This window comes from Zonotrichia albicollis, unplaced genomic scaffold, assembly GCF_047830755.1.
Source record: "Zonotrichia albicollis isolate bZonAlb1 unplaced genomic scaffold, bZonAlb1.hap1 Scaffold_122, whole genome shotgun sequence".
In the NCBI taxonomy this organism is placed as follows: Eukaryota; Metazoa; Chordata; class Aves; order Passeriformes; family Passerellidae; genus Zonotrichia; species Zonotrichia albicollis.
The window spans coordinates 1,250,001-1,255,699 of record NW_027428349.1 but is presented as its reverse complement, the minus strand read 5'-3'; positions in this window follow the sequence as shown (position 1 = coordinate 1,255,699).

Here is a 5,699-nt window from a genome sequence, read left to right as displayed (position 1 = left end):
CTCTAAACTTTCCTCCACTTCAACCTTCTTCCCCGTGTCTCTGCTATAATAAACTAGAAATCCACATTCTCACTTCTAGCACTTAAGTTTGGAAGCCCTTTCCAAGGTCTCCAATCAAATCCTGTGTTTAGTTCTAAGCTTTGCTGACAAGACCAAAGGTCTGAGATTTCCCTGCATTTGGGTTTCCAACAACACTGATGCTGTTAGCTCCAGAGTGCCCAGGATCCCCCTTGCAAGTCAACTCTGGCAGGATCAAGGCAGTAGCCGGGGGACTGCTTGTGGCCTCTGACAGCCCATTGCTCAGGGCTTGCCAGCGCCCCAGCCCCTCAGGCTCTGCCCCAGCCCAGCCAAGCTGCCTGGCAGCAGCGCCACAGCCCCACAGCAGTTCCAGAGCAGCCCCATCCAGAGGCACCTGGGAACCCTCAGCAAGGCAGCCAGCACCACATGGGCAGGAGGATACAGAGGGTGGTTCCTTCCTGGCACAGGGCTTGTGGCCATCTCTAGGCACCGCTCTCACAGGGATCCCTGCAGCCCCGGCCCCTGCCCACCCGCTCTGTCACCAGCACAAAGGCTTCAGCAGTACCACCACAGGACAAGGGGCTTCTGGCCATTTTCCCTTGCCCACTGCACGCCTGGGCAGCTGGCTGAGCACGAGCACCCTTTGCCCCCTTCAGGGCCTCAGGACCCCTCAGCCTCCTGTGCTGCTGTGCAAAAGTTCCCTTTTCACCCTTTCCTGCCTCTTGCCCTGCAGACCCTGTGCAGCAAAGGAATGCTTCTGCCAGTCTGTGTTTCATAACACAATCTGGAATTTATTTATTTATAGTAATCTAGAATATATAATAATAGATAGAATTATATATACGCTATAATTTATTTATTTACAATAGAGATAAAAGTGAAAAGAAGAAAAGAACAATCTTAAAGAAAAGGAAAATTCCCAGTGGCTCAGGTTGCCCCAGCAGACAGAGCCTCTGGGATCAGCTCTCTGCAGAGCTCCAGCAGGGCAGCAGCCGAGCCTGACAGACGAGGCCGAGTCCTCCATGCCCTGCGAAGGTCATCTTCCAGCCTGTGGATGGTGGAATATCGCCCATGCTGTATTGCCCGGAGGACATGCAGTGGTTTCAAGCGCCAGCTGTGACATGTGTGAAATACAAAGCTGTGTTTCGACTCAGGTACAAACAGGCAATGTGTGTATTTGTGATTGTGATATGTGTGGAGACCGACAATGGGACAGTTGCGAATTCTAATAATAACTAAGGAACGTAAAGCATGGAAGAAGGCCTTTGAACCTATCTTTTGTTTGCAATTAACCTTGGTTGATTGAGGAGCATTTGAATTAAAGCGTTAAGGATGTTGCTCTTAGGTTGTAGTTAAGGCTTAAAGAGTTCTGCAATAATAACCTTTTGAAGTGTAATTTTAGAATATTGTTTGTATCCTTGAAACTATAGGTTTGGAATATATATAAAGGAAATATGCTTATCTCACACTAATAAAAAAGAGAAAAGCAGCTAAAGAAAGGAAGATGAACATAAACTCGAGGAGTTTTATATTCGACCAAGGGAAGCTGGACATCACTGTTAGATTTATAGTCTCTGTAATTAAGAGGTGGACCCACATCTGGGGAGCTGGACTCCACCAGATGGGATTCGTCTTTCTTCTTTTGGAAACTGGCCCACCACCATCTGGGGATACTCCTTTTTGGGATACATCCTGATTAAAACTAAATCACAATAGTGTATAGAATTGCGACAGAAAAATCGGGAATAGAAACTGCTCATGAGTAAAAATTGGAATAAAAATTTGTGAGAAAGCTGATGAGTACTCCTATCAATACCTGTAAGCCTGAACTATCGGTGTGCAGTTGGAGGGAAAACTTCCCCCATTGTACCCAGTGCTGTATTGCTCATACTTTACCATATTAAATAATAAATTGATTGCTGCTTGAATATTGGCCTAGTCAACTTCTCATTTATAACAGGCGCAGGGCAGGGACACCATGAGACAGCCTGGGCTGCACAGGGCACAGGGATGGGCAGCAGCTGCAAGACAGCCCTGACAGAGCCAACTTGGGCAGCACTTTGACCATGGCTGCTGGCCCTGGGCCTGAGGCAGGAGCAGGAGACAAGTGACCCTTGCAGGCTTGGGGCCTCATGCCTCCTTGTCCCTGCTCAGCAGCCTGGCAGGGGCCGCCCCATGCTCCTGCCCTTGCCATTGCACATCCCCACATGCCAGTGCCCATCCTGGGAAGAGCCCTGAGCAAGGAGGGAGGGACAGGATCTGCCTGGTCAGGGGCTGGGGCTCAGGCCTTGGCCCTTTGCATTCCTGAAACACATCCAGGTGTGCTCAGCACCAGAGACACCTTTGCCCTGATTGTCCCCAGCTGTCATCAGTGCCTCCAGTGTTCTGCTCTAACTGGAACCTGAGGACACTTTCTCAGTGGAACCCATTAAAACTTCAAGAAAATTCAGAGTTTCAATTTAATTTTGAGCTCTTGAGAAGTTTTTTGAAGACACTCTCAGGGACTGAGTCTGATGTAAACACCCCCAAATCACCAAAAGGCTCATTAAAGTCCTTGTGCTCTGTGTTGCTGAGCTTTAAAGGACCAGCTCTTCCCAGGACCAGCTCCTCTCCGAGCCCAGCAGGGCTGAGGGCTCTGCCTGCAGGCACTGAGGGGACAGGAGCCAGGCAGAGACAGGCTGAAGGCAATTAGGATTGGGAAGACATTGAGCTGAGACTTCACTTGGGGAAAGATCTTCACAGCCCTGTGCATGGTGAGTGTGTGGGTGCAGGGCAATATTGCCTGTGCTCCTGCAGGGATCTCCTGAAGCCAGCACACCCCACAGCCTAGGGGATGTGTCAAACTCTCCCAGTTTCTCTGTGGCGGAGGAGGAGGAGGGGGAGGAGGAGAAGGATGTGCTTCAGAGCAGGTCCCCCCTTCTGAGGGGACTTGTCATGAGCTGATTCAGGGCAGGAGTTTCCTGCCTGGGTCTCTGCTTTCCTGAATCTGTGCTCCCACTTTTCCCTGGCTCAGCTTGGTAGCAATGGAAACTCAGCTGTGCAGGGCACAGCAGGGGCTGAGGCTCTTAAACCATCACACTGAGGATTCCTGGAGCCCTCAGCAATTGCCTGCACCTGCCCAGCCTCCAGATCCATGCAGCATCACCTTTCCATGGTGTCCAGGCTGGGGGAGCTGTTCTTTAATCCCTGCAGGGCCAAGCAGCTTCAGGGCAGGGCTGGCCCAGGGGCTGGGCTGAGCTCTGGCAGCTCTGGCAGGGAAGGAGCCCGGGGACACAGGAGCAGCTGGGGCTGGGACAGCTCCAGCAGCAGAGCCGTGGGCAGGGCAGATGTGGCACCTGCTGGGCCTGTCCTGCAGGGCAGACACTGCCCTGAGAAGCACAGCTCTTGTGTCCCCTCGCAGCCAGCACAGCCCTCAGCCCGGGGGCTCAGGGCCCTCAGTCCCTCCTGGGCTGGCAGAGGAGCCCCAGAGATGAGGGGCATCTCTCCAGCCAAGTGCCCGTTCCCTGCTGACCAGGGCCTGAGGGCCACTGTCCTGCCCTGCTGCTGCCTGGCAGGGGCTGGCCAGGGCTGCCCAGGGAGAGGTTTTTCCTCAGGCCCGGCTCTCTCTCTCTCTCCTTGCCTTGCCCAGGTGCTGCTGGCATTGCTGAGGGGCTCTCTGCAGTGGCAGCTCCAGCTGCAGGGCCAGGCCCAGCCCTTGGGCTCCTCCTGTGCAGGCTGAGCACAGCAATGGGGTGTCCAAGCTCCCTGTGCCAGGGAGCTCTGGGCAGGGCAGCCTGGGATCCTGGCAATGAGCCCACTCTCCTCAAGCCAGGGACAGGACCCTTGGTGTGTCCTCAGGATGCCATCCAAGCTGTCAGCTGCCTCCAGGGGACACTGGGGGACAGGAATGTCCTTGGCCAGAGTGGGGCTGGGACTCTGAAAAAGGCTAAACCAGTTTGCTCTGCTGTGGGTCCCTCTGCTCTCAGTTGTGTCACGCTGATTTCCAGGGGAACACAGGGACTGCCTGGATCACAGAAAAGGGCAGCTGGGGACAAATGGAGTGACAGAGCAGCTTCCCTAGCCCTTCACTGAGTTTCAGCCACTGCTCTTGCCTTGCACAGCTCTTTCTGCTTTCCCTGGGCACAGCAGGAAACCCTCTCAAACTGCCTTTGGCCATCATCTTCCCTTAGTCCTGGGACAGGAGACGCTGCTGAGCTCCTCAGCCTCAGGAGCTGTTTGAGCTGATGGAATCCAACCCCAGGACTTGCCCCTGTCCCCATTCCATGACCCCACTGCTGCAGAGCCGAGCTGACCCCTCGGTGTCCATGGGCAGAGCCCCTGCTCATCACAGCGATGGGGCCAGATCCCAGCAAAATTCCAGGCACGGGGCTGAAGAGCTCTGAGAAAAGGAAAACTGGGGAGCACAGAGCAACAGGGGCAGGGCTGGGAGAAAGGGCTTGGACAGAGCTCAGCAAAGTCTGCCCTGACTTGCAATGTCTCCCCTTTGAACAGCTCCCCATGACCCATTGTCTCTCAGCCGGTATCGGCATTAATTGTTGCAATAAAGGTGGTGTATTGGGATGGCCCCAGATTTGCCAGGCTCCACAACATTTGCCCTGTGCACCTGACCTTGTTGGGGTCATTATCATGCTGTCCATCCCTCCCAAAGAGTACCTCCAATACTGCCACTTCTCTCAGCTGTTGGATCCCATCCTCAAGAGTCTTCCAGCACATTCTATGGTGCTGCTCCTGCATTCTCTCCCTGTGAACAAACCTCTCTCTGACACTTATTAAAAGCTGCTCCCAGAGGGAAAAGGACCCTGGCTCCCTTATAAAAATCTGATTGATACCTGAGTCCTGGGTCAAGGGTCCCAAATTCCTTGCCTCACCACCATCCAGCTGGACACCTGTACCCATAAGATCCCAGACCCAGAGTAACCAGGTTGTATAAGCCTCACGTCCCTGTTGTACAATGTCTTTGTGCAGATTACAGAGACTTTCGTACTTTAGGGACTCAGTGATGATCTCAACCATTGGCTCCCCTGTGAGTTGTGAGGGCCCTCCATTCTTATCCTTGTCTGGGTGCTCTGATTTCATCTTAGACCTCCTCGTTTCCACAGGGGCAACTGCTGCTGGCTGTGACTGCCTCTGCAGTTCAGCTGGAACCTGGACAGTTGCAACATCTGTGGATTCCACTGCTGCACCATCAGACTCTCCCTCTTTGAGGCAGGGACAGGTTTCCTCACCAGCTGGGGAAGTGTATTCCTTCAGCATCTGGCCCATCTCACACATCTCCTTCACCAGACCACTCACCCAATCTGGGTGGTTCACATCTGAGGTGGGCTGTGGGGCAGGGTCAGGCTCTGGAGTGTTGAGGATTTTTTGCAGGTTGAGGAGCTCTTGCTAGACAATGGCCATATTCAGCCGATGCACAATCCAGCCTGCTTGTACTAATGGACAATGAACACATTCACAAACAATGGATAATGGACATATTAGGAAATGGGGTCAGTATATCCTTGAGAAAGATACAAGAAGAAGAGTCATCAGGACTCAGCAAGTTTGTCAGCAAGCTTGGGAGAGTGAGAAAAAAAGATAAAGCAATGGGTGGGCCAGACAACCACAGCAAGATGCACGAAAAATTAGATGATCCAATCAGCATTTTAATTTAGATGTGTAAACAGCTAGGATTAACCAATCAT